We start from the raw sequence: 20,406 nt of genomic DNA, 5'->3' as shown, positions 1-20,406 counted from the left end.
GCGCGTCACTTCCCTATTTTGCAGCGACCCGAGAGGGAGACGACACGCATACATGTAAAACTTTTCCTCTTGGCACACATATTCCCACATGTACTTCAATATAAATGATGACGAGATGCGTATTTACACACACACACACACACACACACACACACACACACACATCCCCTACATAAGTATATAAAAAAAAATATATATATATTTATAGCGACGATTTTTTTTAATACACGTATATATATATTTTTAATATGACGAGAGAGAAGAGGACGTTCTCTTGAAGACGCGCGGCGGGCGGCGGAGCGGTGAGCGAGACGCACGGCCCCGGATGTTTCCCGCGGGGAGCGATATCGAAAAACAATTGCCGGCGATAAATAAGAAAAATTGATTCAGTCGAAAGGGGAGATTCGCCAGAGCCGCTGCCGCGCCGCCTGTGTGTTTTCGATCTTCCTCCTTTGGCCGGGGCGTATATCCTCTATCGCCATCCGACGGCACCGAGGCCCATACAATATTTACGCTTTCCGCGGCAAACGCATAAATATTTCAAGAAGAGCGGCCCTTTTGGCCCCGGGGCGCCCCTATCGCGCGCCCTTCCGCGTGCTCAGGTGATCGTACGCCGCCTGTATTCAATGATATTGACTTACACAGACCAGGATACGTGACAACGTTACGTCATTTCAACGCGAAACCGCGCCCCGACGTTTTGCCAGCGGCCGGTCACGCGCGCTCATCAATAAAGCCATTCGGCGCCTCCTAATAATACGCACACTTATATCCACACTTAGAATGAGTGGTATATTTAATAAAATAATCTGCACACACATACACACATACACACACCGGTAAACAGACGGAGCGCCACACGCGGAGCTACATCGAGGCGAAATATCAAAAGAGAATTTACATACACGCGCACGTGTATATGTGTACGCGTGTCTGTGATGGGCGTCGAGTCAGCCACGATCGCATCGAACAGCATCGAACAGCTATTCAGTCTTCGTAGTGACAAAGCGACATTTAATATAGAGTGAACTTTAATATCGAGAACACACGCGTATTGATTCGCTCGAAATCGCCACTCTGATTTTTATATATTCGCGTCATCACGCGCGCGCCAGAGTTTTTCCCGCGTTTGATCCCTCCTGCTTCTCTCCCTCCCGCTCTACGCGTGGATGACGCACAAATATACGCAATCTGCTTACGCGTACAGTTAGCGGAAAGAAGATTTTTGCCGCGATGAATTTTGAAAAGCATCCGAAATTCATGGGACTTTTTTTACTTTTATTTTATTAATCCTCAAAAGATGAATTTTATGATTAGCGGGAGTTACCTGAAATGTATCGAAGTGCAAGTGTGTGTGTGTGTGTGTGTCGCCGTATTTTCCTGTTTTTAACCATGTCTCATATATTGTATTAAAAGCTGTTGGTTCCCATAAGTAAATAATTAAGTAATCAACTAAATTCGATCGTTCCTCGAATGGCATTACACATGGCGCGCTTGTAAGACAGACATACTACTGACACGACGGCGGCGGCGGCAGTTCCTCTCCGCTATTCCGTGAAAATTTTTCGCGACGCGCACCTACGCATAGTTTCATCGAGGCGGGAGGCATTGCCGACGAGAGCGTAACAAGTCGTCGATCGCAAGTCGGTCGACGACGGGAGCAGAGAATCAATCCACGTCCCTTCGCCGCTCGGTGTTCGTGCCGGGTGAATTTATCTCGGGCTAATTTTCCCCGCGCTATCTTCACCAATCGGGACGAATTAATGCGCGTTCGATCGGCGGCGAGCTAGAATACGTCGCATTCCGGGCACGTGTTTCGGATCGGACTAATGGAAGCGGCGCGGAGCGACAATAATTAGTCTAATAGATTTCAAACGAGAAAACGGCGGAAAGTAAGGACAGCGAACGGCGTCTCGGTCGGTCGTACTAATTGGTAATTAGCCGACGAGCAATTAATCATACCTCTTGACCCCCTTGTACCTCTCCTTTACCCCCTCTCTCTCTCTCTCTCTCGCTCTCGCTCTCGCTCTCTCTCTCTCTCGCTCTGTCTCTTCAGTCGCGGGACCAAGCGGGAATCCCCGAGTCGAGGAGTCGGGATGTTTAGGTCTATTCAGCGTGGCCATTCGTTAATGAAGTCGCGTGTCGGGGCGCGAAGTTCATTTCCCTCTGAATGCGGCGCGTCCGAGAATCATAATTACTGTATTCCCGGCGCATACCCTTCCTGATGCGATACACACTCGGCGAATAATCCCCCCGACCCCCTTACTCCTCCTCATCCTCCTTCTCCACCGACTGTCGCCGCAGAATCCCAATTAACTCGGTCTAAACAATATTGAAAACGCGAATATATCCCTCGCGCGACTCCAGCTCGACTACCTCGGCATATTCGTCGCGATCTTGAGATTTAAACCGTAAAATTCGGGCGAGTGCCTGCCGTTCGTCTCCTGTCTTGCCGTGTTCCCCCGATCGATTTGCGCAAGCCGGGATATATGGATATATGCCAGCGGGAAAAGGATGATTTTAGCCCGTAACCACTTGGCTCGCGTTACATAATAATTGTCTACTCGAATGTCGCAAATTTAAAAAGCGGGCTTGCGACAGACGCGCGAGAGAAACTTGCAGCGCAAGACGTGAGTGTGCGAGTTAAGATGAAGTAAATTGGAACGTGAAGGTGAAACAGAACAGAAGCTGAATGAGGTATAAAATAACGCGACGTTTCAATTAGCGAGCAAGTAACCCTATCGAGAAAATAAATTAATAAATTATTTACGCGTTAAGCTAAGTTTACAGTTAAATTAATTTCCTCAGTAAACTTGAACATTAGGGGAGTTTTAATTGTGTCTTATGTCTCTAATTTAAGATTTCTCCAAAGTGTGACTAAAGTAGCATTTGGTGACACGGCAACTTGATTCTGCTCTTCTATTGATAGATTGATTAGCTTTGAAGAAGTTAAAGAAAAACCGCTAACAAATAGACACCTGACATATTAATCGCAATTAAATTATTCACCGTAAAGACGAGACAAGATAGAAGCCGAACAAGATACATAAAGTAAGCAAAGTTTTTATAATCCCGCATATCATAAATGACGCGTTCGAATTCGAACAGCGACTGGACAGAGACTCGCTCTAGCAACCTCCGAAATCTTATCAAGAGAAACATGGGTAGAAATTCACACAACCGATACACCAAGGATAGAAGAGTCCGAAAATTAGCCACTCGTTCCACACATTCTCCCCCCGCACGCGCGTATCTCCGTGCTTCGATTCGCGAGTCATATCGTCGCTGATAAATCCGCGAAGCGATTCTCGTAATGCGACGCGACTGACGTCGAATCGACTAGCGCGCGATTAGCTGACACACCGCCGCACATTTATCCATTTTCCGGCCCGGCTTTACTTTCCCGACTTCCGGAGTACAGCGGCTCGCATAATAACGCGCGCTCGCGAGGAGGACCTCCTTTGATCCTTTCGGTGGGGCCGATTTCGATACAGAGACGCGCGGAATGTCGATACGGGCCGGAGCCGAGCTATTCGGACATCCTGACGAGTTCTTCCCCCCGCTGAATTTGCGCTCGTATGTGTTCGTGCATGTACGTGTATATGCGCGCCTGTGTGTTCTATGAACTCCCTTTTATCGGCCAAAAACGGCGCCGGCCGCCGCATGGAATGGCATGCACCTATGATCGCGCAAGCATCCGCGGCACGATACACCCTCCCGCACAACCATGCGCTCGTGCTCTCGCTCGCATCGTGTGGAAGTATATATGTGTATGTTAATGGAGGCGATCGTATAACATGATCTACACTCCGCGCATGGCTATAACGTTTCGATTATAGGGTGCTGCTATTCGACCCGGTTAAACCATCGCACATGGGTTTAGCAGGCAGGCAGGCAGGCAGGCAGGCAGCCGCCCGCCGGCTCGGTTCCCACTTCCAAGTGAACTAATCATATCGACGGGCCCGGGCTCGATATCGAAATCGCGCGATGTATACGCCGGGGTTAGACTAACGAATACGTTATGCCGGCTCGATTAAGACGGTGAAGCCGTCGCCGAGGAACGGGCTAATCGAAACTCGATGTTACCGGCGATAACACCACTCGCGGTTTCCACGCGGGATCGCAATATATAAACGTGAATAGATGCGTCTATTCGACCGAGCGTTTCCGCGTCGTCGAGTCGAAGAGCCTGGATGAACATGTATCGCGTCGGTTACGCGCCTATCTAGCCGGCTGAACTACGTGTATCACAGTTAAAAACGAGAGGAGACAGAGATAGAGAGAGACAGAGACAGAGACAGAGACAGAGACAGAGACAGAGACAGAGACAGAGACAGAGAGAGAGAGAGAGAGAGAGAGAGAGAGAGAGAAGTTACGGTAATGGAGACATGTAAATTAAGTACGAGGTGGAACACCGTTATTTGCGAGCGTCGACGGGAAGTATGAATCGAGTATCGACTTACCAACTTTCAAGGTGGTCGCCTGAACGGAGACAAGATATCGCGGTGAATATAAAGATACGGAAGAACGAAAATATAGCATTTTATTATTATTCGTGAAAATGAATTCGCTTTGCGCGAATGTAATTCGCTTTTATTTACCCCGGAAAGAAAAAATGGCCAACTCCGAAAAAAATCGTAAGCTTTTGAGACCGTGAATCGTATTCCTGAGCTCCGAAGATCGTGAATCCTTTAATACAATTATAAAATTTTATAAAAGTATCAGAAATTATATAACGATACCTAGACATTAATCAGAAATTATATAACGATTTCACATCTTTAATGTGTGGATGTCAAATAAATTTAAAAAAGCAAATATACATTTTCGTTTTCGAGCAGCATATTTTCATAAAAACTCGTCATTCTAATCGCTGATAAAAATACATCGCATTGATTATTGGTGATTCTCTAATGTCAATTTATTCTTCGACTTATTCGAAATCTCAACGCTCTGCTTCGGTTGTCGCGTAATTATTGAGGGAGAAGTTTTGCGAACAAAAGATCGCGCGATGCGCGTCGAGATCGATCGTAATTTTTGTCAATCATAATTATTCTGCTAATTTTGTTTGAAATTCGAAATAATCGTGGCGCACGATCGGCGCTGAATTTAGGTAAAGCAAGCAATCTAACGCGCCGTACCTACATGCGAGGCAGCTAATCAACGAAGCGAATCGCTGTGTGTTGACAGTGCCGTCGATTTCTACTCTTGGAGGCTCACACGCGTGTGCCCTCGCGTGCACACATCGTCGTCACGGTATGTACGCGCGCGTGGACGCGACTGTACACACGGACGACGGCATTTAACGTTTCCTTCTCGTGCGTTTCCCGCCTACTCGGTGGACTTTTCCCGCATGCGAGTGAGCTCTCTCGCGTTTGATCGCGACGTGCGAGTGGTCACGCGAAAACACCCCGTTCAATGTGTCAAGTCATTTTCTTCTTGCGTTTTCCCGGAGGTGCATGTTGATAAATACGGAGGGAGATGGAAAGATAGAAATAGGCAACAGACAGCCGGGGGTAGGTAGGGGGGAGGGCGCGATATTTATTTCAGGTCTCTTTGAGGCGAAAAACGAGACGTCGGATGAAAGAGGCGCAAATGGAAGTGAAACAAAGATTACATTTTCATTAAAGCAACTTCATTTTCCCCCATTCCTATTTGCGAAACCTAATTTGTAGAGCGAAAAGTCGTAAAAAGATACGGTAAGAGGAGGAGAACGGGTTGCATTAGCCGGAGTACACTGGTTTATTGGAGATTTCTTGTCGCTAATATCGGAAATAACTACACGCGTTTCTTTTGGTCTGTCGACATTACTGACATTTCGCTCTTTATGGTATCACCGCGCACAAAATGTCCTCTGAGTAATCGTGCAATACTTTAATGGCGCATTGCGCAACTTAATCGGTGCCGGAAATCCGTATGCAAGAATGTTGCGATAAGTCGCCGAGTTATGAGCGAGATTCAAGTTGGCTGGTGAACTGCAGAACGCGCTATTTTTAAGTATCACTAGGGATATCCGTTGATAGGGATATTTTCGATCGGATCGAGTCGTAAGTTTCGTATTTCTCAGTCAAATTTCGCTTCTACATTAACTCCATTATTTACATCGATTTCGCAAATTTTACGTGACTTGCAAGATCAATGGAGAATATCGGAGAAAATAGCAGAAAGATCTTTGCCTTTTTTAGATATTTCGGAATTATTTATAATATTCGATTTGAACCAGAGTAGCGCCCAGGTGTGGCCCCAGATTGCCCCAGATTAATATTCCTCTTCAAAAGTTTTAAATAATTTTCTTTACTAATGTTGAGAATTTTAATAAAAGCTTATAAAGATTCAAAAGTGAGAAAGAAGGAATACAAGTGGTAAAGATAAACATGTGATCAGAACGTGTGATCAAAGATATTAATAGAGATTTAAGCCACAAATCAGTATCAGTAAATTCACGATCAATTTCGATTCGAGTTTTTCTGATGTGAATTTATTTCATTATTTGTGTTATAGTTCCGCAGAACGATATACATTCGCTCTTATTTCCTTCGTTACAAACCAATGCAATTTATGTCTACGTATGCACTACTACTGACGTGACGCTTTGTGAGCATCCAAATTGTACGCTCACCCTTTCACGTTGAATCCTCCGATGTCAGGTCCGTCGACATCCAGCCCGGTTCTCCGTTGAAATTAGCCGCTGCATCCCTTCGTCACCGGAAGTCGGTAGGCTCCAGTCGCTGTCGTCCCACGTTGATTGCACTTTACACTTTACTCGCGTCGCGATTAGCTCACGTTTTAACGGCGTATTAAACACGGCGTCAAAATGACAGATTTCAAGACGGATCGGAATTTGCCGTTTTGATTAACGAGAGGTTAATGAAACTCGTTCAACGAAAATTTGTCACGATACGTTGCAGTTTCGGTTCTTCGCGAACGTGCTTACGAAATTTCGGCATCTCTGGAAAACACGATAGCAGCTCGCAAATCGCGTATGAAAAATCGAAAAGTCAACCGCGGCAATCCCAAGTCAACGCGGTCAATTTATTTTGCGAGCAAAATAACCGCAGAATGTAAAATAATCACGAGTGAAAACGTTACAAATAGAATCATGGGAGAATGATATTTTGTCGAAACTCACTTGCGCGATATTGAAATTCATACAACAATATTCGTCTTTATTTACGAAACGTAATTGCGACAGGAGCACGCGCGTGACGAATTTAAAAAGTTAATGACCGAGACAATCGAATCTGTCAACGCCAACAAAATAATATATGCGCGGTGGCGCAATTCTGATGCGCATTATACCCAAAACAATTGTTGCCCAAAACAATCGAGAGATCGCATTAAAATAAATAATTTTGCCAAATGATTCTATAGTTCGGACAAGATGTTAAAATAAATAGCCAAATATATAACATGTTGACATAAAAGATCATTTTGTTAAAGATTAAAATCAGATTACTCAAGATTTAGATAATCATCGATTGCATAAACATCTTAAGAATTGACCTCCTAATTGTTTGAAATAGTATGTTTTATCTGAGAATACCAACAGATATGTGCAAAATTGACTAACTATATAAATCACATTGGTTTGTATGAGAATTCGCAAGACCAATCATTTTAAATTTTCTCGCATTTGTTTTCCAATTAATTTTTCACTCACCGATCACCTGCAGCTCAGAGTCGGCCACGTGCAGCTACAAGATCTGAAACAAGAAAGTAAACAATTCGATTAATTAAATATATGGATTCGGGTTAACTTTAACAAGTAAGCGCAAAGATATGCAAACGGATTAACCGTTTGCGCTTGTAATTCCAGTTATCCTGTAATCCCGACTATATTCCGGTTTTCAACGACAAAGGATAGAGAAGAGAAATATATGGAAAGTTTATGAATTTACCTTCGAGCCGACTCTGCTTGGCCCGAACCGGATCCTCCGGTACGGCATTCGCGTCCACTGGAATCACCTCCCGGAACTGTCCACCAGGTCGAGTCCATCAGCCTTCCCGGCGCGACTGTAAGAAATTTCGTCAGACCTGAAGCAGAAAAAATATATAATTTTCTTAAGAGATATTATTATATGTAATATTATTAAATAATATTCGGCCCAAGAGCGAAAGAAGTGCTTGATATGGACAAATTTGATACGGACACAAAGTGATACATACCTTTGCGATCTCACGAAGCTCTCAATGCTTGCGACTGCAGCAGACACGACGATCGCGGCGCGAATATTGTAAACTTTTATCATACCAGCTCTCCGATTAATTTAACAGAACTGAAAACTACAGACGACGTCGTCTTGCTTGCTCACTGTCCCACGTCCGACACTGTTATGATCGCGGAGCTATACGCGTTACGCCGAAGGTCGCGTCGACCTACGGCGCGCTCGGCCGATTTGTTTTCGAACACAGATCTGTAACAAAGAAGACTCATGTCAGTGCGAATAACGAGAAAAATTTGTCAATAAACAAACAAATCGACCTTTCGCCGTTCGCCGTCTGCCTCGGCGGTTGCGTTCGAGCGTTGCGATTGCGCAACGCTCGCGAGTAATTGGGTTTCGCTATGAGCAGACACGCAACGCGTTTCCTCCATCTGAGGGAGAAGGAGAAAGCGAGAGAAAGAGAGTTATAGCTCTAAATAATTCCACGCTAGAAAGTTTCAAGTGCTGAGGAAACGATCTCTTTCAATCGTCGAATGAGCGAACGCTAAATTCCAAGAGTTCCGCTTATTCGTTTACTTATCGAATTCTTATTTGTAATCGTTATTTGGAGCGGAGCTCCAGTCGATCGAGCGGGCTGTATGTTGGCATCGTCACCGGCACGAGAATCAATACATTTTATCAGCGATTCTATTATCGTAACTGAAATCAATTCCTAGCTATTCTCGTTTTAACTCTTGATAAACACGCTATATAAATGCGAAATAGGACCAATTTTATCCTACAGGATTTCTCCACGTTTTTCCCTCTTGGCTTTTTCTGAAGACTCTTGGAAAAAAAGTACGAGTCATGAAACATCAATTTTCACCTGCGAATAGTTAAAAAGTGTTCGACAGAGAAACTCAAAAGCCGAAATTGAGCTCAATAGGTCCCAATGATATACCGACGGTTAATTACGTCTGACACTTGTCTTGGTGGTTAATTACCGTTCGTAAATTATCGCTCGAAAGTACAGATTGCGCGGTGATATACGCGGCGATATGGACGATATATCGGCGGGCGTAATTTTAGCCGTCGGTTATTGGCTTCCATTCCGTCGACGACTACTGTTGACGATTGTTTCGCCGGAGTAACCAGACGCCATGCACTCGCGCCATGTGCGAGAGGTAGAACGCGCGAGTCGCGGGTGTCTTCGGCAGCCGCACGGCCGATTTTGCCGCGCGTAGCTACCGAAGCTACCGCTTCGCGTCTCCATTCTTCCGCGAGACGTAGGTAAGAACGATATTAGATTTACCCAGGAAGCGGGAACCTTTTCACGTAACCTACGCCCGGAAAAACCCTCGGCGCGCCCGCGCGCGCGCGCCAACGCTGGCGAGAGAGCGATAAACGACGCGTCACGGCGCCGTTTTCGCGATATCAATCCGATCGTCGTGCCGGAGCGAGAGATGCACGCGCGCGCGCGCGCGCGCGAGAAATATATTTCTGGAAATAGATTATCGGTTCGACGACGCGGAAAGTAAAAACGCTGAAGCACGTTGAAGCCGCGGATGTGAGCCCGATCCGTGCGCGCGCGAGAGCGCTTCGTCGATGTCGGATAAAACGTGAAACGCGTGATTCGACAACTCGCAACGTTGGAGGAGCGAAGAGAAAGCAAAAAATCACATGTGCTCGTAATGCGTTCGCGATATATATGATAAATCATTACGCACTGTCTCGTCGCGCTTTATCGCGGATCACGTCGGAAATATCTCGCTGCAGGATGGATTGTCCGCGACTTAAAATAACCTTCCACGATCTCTACAATGCAATTTATTATCGTCGCGTGAGATCCTTTCCGAAAGATAAAAGATAGACAGTAATAGACGCGTATATCTCGCCACTGACTAATATTTAGCAACAGCGACGAATAAAATAAGCGGTTCCGCTGTCGGTCAAGAATCAACGACCCCTGTGAAGCACGCGAATAAAACTGAAAATACAGAAAATACAATCGCCGAGTGGTTCTTCGATATCCTCTCGATTACATGACATCCTCTTGTTAAATGTTATATGACATCCGGTCATGTTCTCAGATGTCTTAAATTATATCATCGTATGAGCAACTCTTTCTGTCCCTCTCACTGTCTTTCTTTCTTTCTCTCTCTCTCTCTCTCTCTCTCTCTCTCTCTCTCTCTCTCTCTCTCTCTCTCTCTCTCTCTCTCTCTCTCTCTCTCTCTCTGTCTGTCTCTGTCTCTGTCTCTCTCCCTTTCACTCGACCACACTCGAGCACGAATATTGAAAAGCGAATACATAAGGACGACAAGAGGGGAGGGAGCGATGGCTCCAAGAGCCGAGAACACATTTTCATATCGCATCGAGTAAGAAATTCCGCATATTCCGATAATCCGTTCCTTCGTCGTCACGTAGAAAACGTGCGCCGGCGTTACCGTATATACGCCGAAACCGTGTCCCTAATGGAAAGTTTTCTTTTTCCTTTGGACTGTATTTTTCGTCGACGGGCGCGCGCGTCGTGTATCCTCCCCTCGAATTTCATCACGGCGTATCTCGTATTTTGTGCGATTTCGCATGTACATATACATGAGAGTCCGCGCGAGCGAGCGAGCGAGCGAGAACGCGGAGCTACGCGCCGTGATATCGGTTTCTTTTCGGGGAAAGCCCAGAAATCCCTGATTCGTTCCGCCCGCTAACATTGTCGTTCGTCAGGCTACGAGTAAAATCCTTTATCTGCTTTCCCGGCCGCGAGTTTTAAGGTACCAAAAAATAGAGCTCTTTCTCTCCATCTCCATCTCCCTCTCTCTCTCTCTCTCTCTCTCTCTCTCTCTCTCTCTCTCTCTCTCTCACACACACACACACACACACATCGAGTCCGTGGTGCAGTGAATGATCGTGTGAGAGGCCGTAAGCTCTCACCACATGTCGTGAAATTGACAACGTGATGTGTGAGGTGCTCGAAAGAGGTACGAGACTCGTATTGTACGGATAATTAGCGCACTCGAGGCTTTCGTTGCGGTATTATTGTTACAACGCGCACCACTCGATCATGTGCACGCGCGCTTGGAAAAAGTTTCAATCACAATATGACGTCGGTACAAATATGAGAGGTTGACGTTTTTTTCCGTGAAACGGGCAAACATCAATCCGCTACGGAATCGTAAATAAGGTGAGGCGGTGAGTTGATTGTGAAACAAAAGAAAAAAGAAAAAAAAAATGGAGAACGATTTCACTCGCGCAGCGTCATGCCAGCTAAATCGCATTCGCCCTAATTTATTATTTCGGCTAATGCAATTTCCGCCGTAGAACGAACGCAACGAGAATGTGCTGCGAAAGCAGCTCAATATAATAAACGAGTCATTTTATCGAAAGCAACTTCTTTCGCGGACTGCGCTGATAACTATGAATAAATGCTGCAACAACGTGCGCGATCGATGCTGCCCGTCCGATCGAGCGAGAACTGTTTTCGCCTCGCGTTGTTTCCTCCTTTTTTTCAAATATCAACGCTTTGCGGGGAAAATAAATTCCGCGGCGGTTCGAAAAAATGTCGTATTTGCGTGAGATTTATTGTTTCGCGGGATCGCGAGGGGGCGGGCGGCGCGCAACTTCCGCCCGCCATTCGCTGTGGCGATATTATAATTGAATTATCCGCATTCATCGAATAAATTTACTTACCCATTGCGTGGCGTATCGTCACGACCAACCGCTCGTCCCTCTCGTCCAGATTTCCGTTCCGGTCCAGATCTTCGTTCTCGTTATATTCCGTTCCTAACGGACGCGCTTCTTCTTTCTATCTCTCTCTCTCTCTCTCTCTCTTTCCTTTTCGTTCTCTCTTCTTTTCTCCCTCTCGCTCACTCGCTCGCGCGCAAGAATTGACGCGTATTGGGAAAAAAGCGCGCCCAAAGCACGACAATAACGATGAGCGGCCGTGCGTTGCTGTATATTCGGCGGCGTGCGGCCTGCGACGAGCTTCGTTGCCCCACGGCCGATTAACGAGGCGAGAGCGCGAGCGAGAAAAACGCGCGCGCGGTAGTGCGGCGCGCGACCGTCATCGGTTAGATTATGCGCGCCCGGTGGCGTAAAACGACGCGACGCTGTCCCGGCCGTGTGATGTACGGCGTCGCGCATCCCCGCGTAAAGCATGAACCATTGCGCGACAACTTTACGCGGCACTCCCGATATTGACTCGGCGAGTCATTTTTGCGACGAATCTCACTGGCACGAACGCGACGCACGAATCGATAACGACCGGCACGGGTGAAACGATCGCGACGCCATGTTGAGAATCACCGGTGATCCGGTGAGGGCAAATGGCGGTTAGCCGTGAACAACGGCGATTGATATAGATCGATATCTCCATTCCGTTCGATGCTCTTGCGCATACCTCTCGTGCCAGCGAATCGAGGGAGTTACTCCGAGTACAGAAAGTATAGCGCGGTGCAGTTTGAAGAGTGCACATCCCGATATTTACCGTTTCACTATTCGCTATTCCGAATAAAAGGAAAGTTCGGGAATGCCCGAACGAGTGAACGACTTCTCTCTCGCATTGGGCGCCTTGTGTTTGTGTTTGTGTCCGTATAGACACCCCGGCTGAAGACGTTATTTCATTCTTAGAACATGACGCGGCCGATTCATTCATCTTTTTGCGTGAGAGCTTTTTACTCACCTCTCGCCCCTTCCTTCCCTCTACGGGAGCTCGCTTCATTCTCTCTATCTTTCTATCTCTCTGCCTCTCCTCACCGTGGCGTGCGAGGGGTACGCAGCAAGTAGAGAGGAGCATATGGTCAATCATTGAGTATCCGTCTGCTCGCGAGGAGAGGACAGCGCTGATTGGTCCGTCGTCGCCGGTCGGCTGGCGCGGCTCGTGGCTTTCGGTTCGCCGCGCTCGAGTCGGCTCGCTCGCTCAGTCGTACTCGAACCGCGCATCGGCCAGGGTCGTGCGCCGCCCTCTCTCTCTCGCGAGTCCGCCGCGCGCCGCTCTGTGTGCGCGAGAGCGCGCATACGCCAGACTACCACGCGAAAACGTGTGCGGCGGGGCACGTTGTCGTCGTGCTGTCGCCCTAAGCGCGTGTGCCTCGCGTATCGCCGGTGTCATGTTGACAAATGAACCTCCGACGAGCGGAGTCTGCGGGAGAAAAGTGCGTCGGTAAGTTTCTCCTCACGTTGTCGCCATAGCGCCGTTCTCTTTCGAGAAAGAGAGAAAGAGAGGGGGAGAGATAGAGACAGATCAGCGTGACGTTAGCTTCGAATCGCGTCGTTCGGGACAAGACAAGTCCGCGTTGGCTGTCGTCTTCACTTGAAAGGCACGACGAGAGACGGCTTCGTCGGGGAGACAAACGCGACACGGTAGGGAAAATACGTTACAGTAAATCGGAAAAGCGGAGCATGGAGACCGATGGCAAGGCGCGCTTCGATCATTATCAGTTATTCGCCGACGTACAAGACGATCGACGCGCGACGACGACGGTACAGCGGCAACAAGGTTAACGTAATCGCTCGCTCGCTCGCTTGCGTGTCGTTCACCGTAACCGAGGCTACGCGTTCGTCTACAAACTAGTGTCATTTATCGTTTTAAATGGAGGAGCGCGGCGAAGTTGTCGGCAACAACGCAGCTCCTCCTCTTCGTCGTCACCGCTCGATATTTTCCGTGTGAAACGTGTGTTGGACGCGCCTCAAGATAGAGACAGAGAACTAGAGGAAAAGAGAAAGAGAGAGAGAGAGAGAGAGAGCGAGTGCAAAATCCGATAACGGTGGATCGTTTTCCATCCGGGAGAGAACATCGCGCGTCGTCGTCCTCGTCTTTCTCGTCCTCGGGCCGCGAGATTGCCAACGTAGGGGAAGGTCACCCGAGTCCGCGAGTCGAACTCGACGCGGCCGCACGCGTACTCTTTCAAAGACGATCGCGCAATTCGAACACGCCATTTTGCGCGCCGGCGATCGGCCGCGGCCGAAGTGTGCATCGACCTGCATACGTGCGAACGGCCATACGAACGCATCGTCTTCGTCATCACCGCCGCCGTCGTCGGCTGTAGTTGGATGCTCTTGGCAGCCTACGACGTTCCCTCCTCTCCCCGTGTCGCGTCGTCGTCGAGACGTCCGTAATTCGCGCGCGGGCGACGTCCTCTCGCGTGGAACGAACACGAACTCGGGCTGTGCGCGCAACGGGACAGAGAGAGAGAGAGAGAGAGAGAGAGAGAGAGACATAGAGAGAGACAGATGCATGGATAGATCGTCTTCGACGTGATCTGCCGTTGACGTGACCTAGCCTAACGTAACTTTCGCGTCGGCACACCGGGGCACTTCCACCTGCTCCTCGCCCGACCTCCCGGTCTTCCGCCGAGGTTATCGCGAGTGTCAGTGTGTGTGTTCAAGAGTAAGCGCTTTCTTCAGCCCGCTGCGACCTTCCGGAGCCTGCCTGCGACCGTCGGATGGGCCTACGGACCCGACGTGTGGGGGGCCGCTGTTGCTGCACTGCTGGTGAGTAATTAAGCACGATACTTATGCGACATTTACCAAGCGATGAGTCCGCGAAAACGACTGGCTCGCTGATGCTCTCTCTCTCTCTCTCTCTCTGCCGCGAGTCAGTCCCGAGAGTGAGAGCGCGAAATCGACGGAGTTTCATCGGCGCGAATTAGGGAATTTATAAAACTATTTTATCTGAGTGATACACATGCACACAGCCCCGTGGTCGTTTACTTTGCCCAGCGTGGGAGGCTCTCGGCCCGGGTGATATTTTATCTTCCTTCTCCCTTTCTCTCCTCTTTTCTTTTTGTTAAAGCGCCCTCAAATCTTGATTAACACCGTTATCTGTTACTTTAAATTCACTCCACTCCGTTGCAAATTGAATTTGTGCCGCGTGCGCGGAAACAAATGACCCAGGGCGAAATACGCGCGTCGTGCGTATTACGCATCATCGAGACACGAGGACGTATTTTTGTAATCCAGGATAAAGGGGAGCGCGCGCTGGAAATTAGGTTAATGTAAGCTAGAAAAGCGTTGTACATTCATCATACGAGACAAACGCGGCCGCCGCCCCGCCCCGTCCCGTGACCGACAGTATGCGCATATTGTGCGTGTGCGCGTGTATGTATACACATGTTTGCGGTAAAATTCCATTCTTTTTGACACCGCTCTTTTCCTGGCGCTGTCTCTTTTTTGTCCTCCTCCCCCTCCCCCATATCGCGAAAACGCTGAAAAACGCGGGCACTTTGCGAGGACAATCCGTTCGCCATGTACCGTGTAATGACTCGCGTCAAATCATGAAATACACTTTTCCGGTCGCGATTCGTCATTTGCTCGCGGAGCGAGTGCGAGGGGGGGGGGGCAGTAGGACGATATAACTTTTCGGCGGATGTGAAAGGTGTATGGAGCGCACCGCGGGATATACTGATACAGTTTTTCGGGCCCTCTCGCCTGCGCGCGCGCGCGCGCATCGTCTATAAATATTCAATTTATGCGCGTCACTGTATATGGGTGTGCATGAATATTTAACTATCCGGTTATATGAAGCAAGACAGAAGCGTCTCAAAGTCGCCGAGCGCGCTTTGAGCCGCGCCATAAGGACATTTTTAGCTCGTTACTTCAGCTGTTGCTTTTAATCACGAGCCACGTAATCCTCCTTCGAGTCGATCTGCATGCGATCTCGCCGGCGATCTCGCGCATATTTTCGGCGCACGAGCGAGTGCGCTCTCCCGTTCTCGTCAAGTATTTGCCTTTTAACCCTCCCTCCTCCCGCCGTGCTCATCGCGTCGCGCGCGCATTTCTTTTATCTCGATCTCTTCCAATCGATAATCCCGCTCTTGGAGATGAGGAAAAACGGCACGACCGCGACACGTACGCCGGCATACATGTTGAATTTCGCGTGGCGACTGTTCCGGTGAATAATCGTCGTCCAGCGTGGACGACACGACTTGTCATGATTGTCGCTGCAATATTAACAGCGCCGCTATTTCCACATCTCATGATTACTCGACGCGTCCCGAAGCCAAATTATGGCGAATGGCGGACGAGTTTGCCGCAGTTCCACATTTTCTTTCGTTCATCTGATATTCATGCGCCGGACTCTCGTCGTCGTGTAAAAATTAGCGCGAAAGTTTGATCGACAGAATCGCGGCTTCCTCTCTCGTGCGGTGCATTCAACGTTAAGAGATGCTTCTCTGGAAAATTGTCCCCAATTGTCGCGTCGCTCAGGCGATATCAATTAATCGCGAATGTATAGCGTGTACACATGCGAGATGGCAACCGGTTGTGAATATAAACTTCAACTATATTTGCGTGCGCGAATAAACACAACAAAACTCCCCCCGTGTGTGTGTATGTGTGAGAAAGAGAGAGAGAGAGAGAGAGAGAGAGAGAGAGAGAGTCCGGCAAGCGCGATGTTTCGCGATATTTGAAACGTTCCGGACAAAGGCGAAGAGGTGGGGTAGGTTAGGTCAGGTCAGGTTAGGTCAGGTTAGGTTGCGTTAGTTTAAACTGCCTAAGGATTAATTGCGTCCGCAAAAGGACACCGCTCCTCGGTCGTCGCGAAGCTGCAAAAAGGCGCGGTCGCACCGCGCGGAGAAATAATATCCGGCCGCGGCGCGCTTTAAAGGCTCGCAGAAACCTCGGCGCGAGGGATGGGAGGGAGTCCCGCGTATATTTCGTCGGCACATGGCGCCTGAAAATAGTCGGCCGTTTTGGAGCGTCTTTCCGCGGGCCGTTTAGAAGAGAGAGAGAGAGAGAGAGAGAGAGAGAGAGAGAGAGAGAGAGAGAGACAGAGCGAGAGAGAGAGAGAGAGACAGAGCGAGATAAAGCGAGAGAAAGCCCACGGGTGGAGAAAGATGAGGTGGATAGCTGGCGCTAATTGGTTAATGCCCGTCATTACTATACTCGCCTGTGCGGGCGACGAGGCAGCGAGGGGGGCGGAAGGGTTTAGGGAAGGGGAGAAGGCGAGGAGAATTAAAACCGGGCTATCAAGCGACGAGAGAAGAAAGAGCCTGGGGAAAAAGGGTCCTTCCTTCGCGATCTTTTTAGTGAGGGGTTATTTCGGTCTCGTTTGCACGACTGCCCGACGGGAATGTGGGGGATATATACCGCGGAGTCGTGTAAAAATAATCCTCTCTCTCTCTCTCTCTCTCTCTCTCTTTCTCTTTCTCTAGTATCGTTTGATTAAACGCCTCCCCATCGTAATGAGCCGTCGGCAGGCTAATCGCCGGTTGTCTTGCGCACGATCATATTAAGAATTTCTCTCGGTTAACTCCGGTTTTTCTTTTCTTTTTAATGGCTTTATATATCGGCGAATGATGGTGGGAGAAGGTGTTGAACTGTCGATATTTTCCCACTGTGGTTTCCATGTTACTTTGCCTCGGAATTAGGCACGAGGCAATTCGGCCGGCTCGACTGTACCGTTTAGTTTCGCTTGCGCGATGTCGATTACAACCGCGGGTGCATTTTTTTTTTTCATTTCAGTCGGCATGCATGACCGTGCGGGTTTGTTCGTCCGGAGGTCTCGTTAAGGTCAGGCGAGTGGGGGACCTTATCGCGACTATAGTCCGCGCTCGACCTCGGGGCACGTGATCCCGCAATTAGCAGTAGTCGACGTTTACTTTGGCGACAAAGGGAGAGCCGTCACCTCTCCCATTACATATTCTAAAAAACGCGTGAGTTTCACGGGAGAGACGTTCCACCACATTTCGTACTACTACCGACTCGTTTCTAGTTAAATTTTATGTTTGAAACATTCAGCGAGAGAGAGAGAAAGAGAGAGAGAGAGAGAGAGGGAGAGAGAGAGAGAGAGAGAGAGAGAGAGAGAGAGAGAGAGAGAGAGGGGCAAAGGGCGGGAAGGGGAGATATCTATTTACCGTGTATTCTGTGAAGTACTTTGAAAATAATTATATTAATATCAACTGGAATTATCCGCAATAGGCGTGCACGTATATATTATGTATAGTGCATTATTAAATTTCATTTGCAGGATTTACCTATGCCGAACTACATTAATTAACTTCTACAAGCAATTTTGTAATTGACGTAATACGAGTAAATTGATGATCAGCTTATCGGTGAGGAAGAAGAGGGGAGAGGGAGGGAGTTTCCGTTGTTGTTTGGCTTGTACGCGCGTCCATTTACTAAATATTACAGTAATGATGCTTTTATATGGCGCGATGGACTTAATATGCGCATAACGCGCAAAATATACGCGGCGGTATTTCAAAATTGCGGTCTCCCTCTTCCCCCCCGCCCCGTCGCCTTCCGTGAAAATAACCGGAAGATTAGCGCGTCGGTGTAACGAGAACTGAGATTGCGCTCGCACTCGCGCGGAATCTGTGCGATTTTAAGGCGGTGCCATCGCGATTACGAGAGGCTGCTCCTCCCGTCCCTTCTCTGTTTCGGCGTCATAAATATCGCCGCGCGTTACGCTTATCTCGGACATATTGCGGCCCGCGGGTCCTTCAGATTTCCGCGGTTACATCGACGTTACTCTTTTCGTATCTCGCCGACGCCAGCGACTACAGATACAAAAGCGCCCCGTTATCGAGAGCGGCCCGGCTTCGAATTCTGCGTACAGGCGTTCGGCGCCCGACCGCCTCCCTTGCTCTCGCTCGTTCGTTCGATTCTTGAGCGATCGGTAACTGCGATTCGATCCTCGCACGTAAAACGAAAGTATGAGAAATTGAAAGATTCCAGATAGGGCGGCGGCGGCCGACATGTAAGTTCGCAGTCACGTGAGGCCGAGTGACTAACACCCTCGCGTCTTTGCTACACGAGAATACACTTATGCCAGCGAGGCATTCATTTTCCGCTATCGTGAGCCGTACTTCTCGCGCAAGTGGTTCGCGAGATTGAAAAATTCTAGATAAGAAGATGTTAAACTGCATCCACCCCGCCTTCGAGCGCAACCGCCGGAGCACCCACGCGACTCTCTCTCTCTCTCTCTCTCTCTCTTACATACACATTTTCCCACTCGCTTACTCTCTTCTTCGCTCTCTATTAATCGAGTTTTAGAACGACGCGGAATTAGAACGCCCGTGTCAATAACTTCGCCGCCGATTCTCGCTGAAATATCGTCCTTAGCTCGTCTTGACCCGAATCTAAATCTCATAAATTTTAACATATTTCCCATGTTTTTTGTACGCGCGCAGCGGCGAGAGAGCGGGGGTGCGCACGGGCAGCAGTCGCGATAGGAATTTTTACACGGCGTGCATGTGTACGCTCTCGCGGCGCGAGAGTATCGAGCGAGAGCGTCGAGAGAGGCGTTACTCGCGAAACTGATGAGTTACAAAACCGCGAGGCCGTGATTAATTAATCCGCGCGCTTCGTCCGATATTCTTCGCTTAAGACTTATTAATTACGACCGGACGGCAGCCTGACCGGGCCGACCGACTTCTACGTGCTACGGACGCGCGATCGCGAAGCGGATATTTCTCACGCCTTATCATCCCCTCGCATTATGCAAGGCTTCGCGAGAGGCTACGCTTGGGATTCTCAAAAGGGTCTGAGAAGGGGGTGTTTCGGGATGAAAGGGAATATTTCGGTGAACAACGTCGCCGTTTTCGTAAGAACGAGCATCAAATGCGAGAAAAGCCGTCGTATCTATGGAAAATTAATCGCATTCCGTACATCAGGAGGATGGAATGCGAAGTTGTGAATTCCTCCGCCGCGTTTTCCGCCAGGGCGAAATGTGAATTTATTCGCCGGCCGCGCGGAGCCATGCTTAATTCGCCTGTAATTGCCGCGCTCGCGTACATTCTCCGCTTTGAAATTTCATCGCGCGCGCGCGCGCGCGCGCGCACAGCCATTCGCTAGCCATCCACGAAACAATTTCATATTTTCAATGTTGAACTCGGCGCGAATACCAATATCGCGAAAATTTCTCGCGACGGTAACCCCCCTCCAACCAACCCGCCGCTCCGTCGACGACCTCCCGGCACCCGTTACCCCGACGTCGCGCGTCCCGACTACCCATTTGCATAGGAGGGACCCCCCCCCCCCCGTCGCAATGGAATGGCATTTTCGCGCGACGTTTTTATTAGGCCGACGCGGAGCCGGCAAGGAATTTTCTTTTCCCGCAATTTTGTGCGATCCCGAATTGCGCTCGCTCGCAGCTTCGCCGACATTCGCGCACCGCTCGAGGGGAGAGACTTTTGTCGCGGTTGATGCCATTAGCGTGCCGCCATTGTAGGGTAGACGCTCGCATTTACAGCCGGTCATACCGACGGCAACCAGCGCGTCCAAGCTGTGTATGTTTCGACGACGAGTGCACTTAAAATTTCCATTT

General features: G+C 48.8%; 1 protein-coding gene and 1 long non-coding RNA gene across 2 annotated transcripts in view; one reads left to right on the top strand and one right to left on the bottom strand.

The window, feature by feature from the left end:
- Positions 1 to 7,967: 7,967 nt before the first annotated feature.
- Positions 7,968 to 11,939, bottom strand: LOC112588784 (uncharacterized). Its single transcript, XR_003113044.1, has 3 exons — positions 11,826 to 11,939; positions 8,167 to 8,414; positions 7,968 to 8,034 (listed from the first exon to the last, which is right to left on the bottom strand). It is a non-coding gene; the product is annotated as an uncharacterized LOC112588784 (long non-coding RNA).
- A 1,100-nt stretch (positions 11,940 to 13,039) lies between these two features.
- Ddr (discoidin domain-containing receptor 2) overlaps positions 13,040 to 20,406 on the top strand; it is a 320,014-nt gene continuing 312,647 nt past the window's right edge. Inside the window, exon 1 of the mRNA XM_019843972.2 lies at positions 13,040 to 14,627. The gene's annotated coding sequence lies outside the window, so the exon portion shown is untranslated. The remainder of the gene's footprint in view (positions 14,628 to 20,406) is intronic.

Source organism: Harpegnathos saltator, unplaced genomic scaffold (genome assembly GCF_003227715.2).
Source record: "Harpegnathos saltator strain DR-91 unplaced genomic scaffold, Hsal_v8.6 scaffold295, whole genome shotgun sequence".
In the NCBI taxonomy this organism is placed as follows: domain Eukaryota; kingdom Metazoa; phylum Arthropoda; class Insecta; order Hymenoptera; family Formicidae; genus Harpegnathos; species Harpegnathos saltator.
This window is presented reverse-complemented; position numbering and strand designations above follow the sequence as displayed.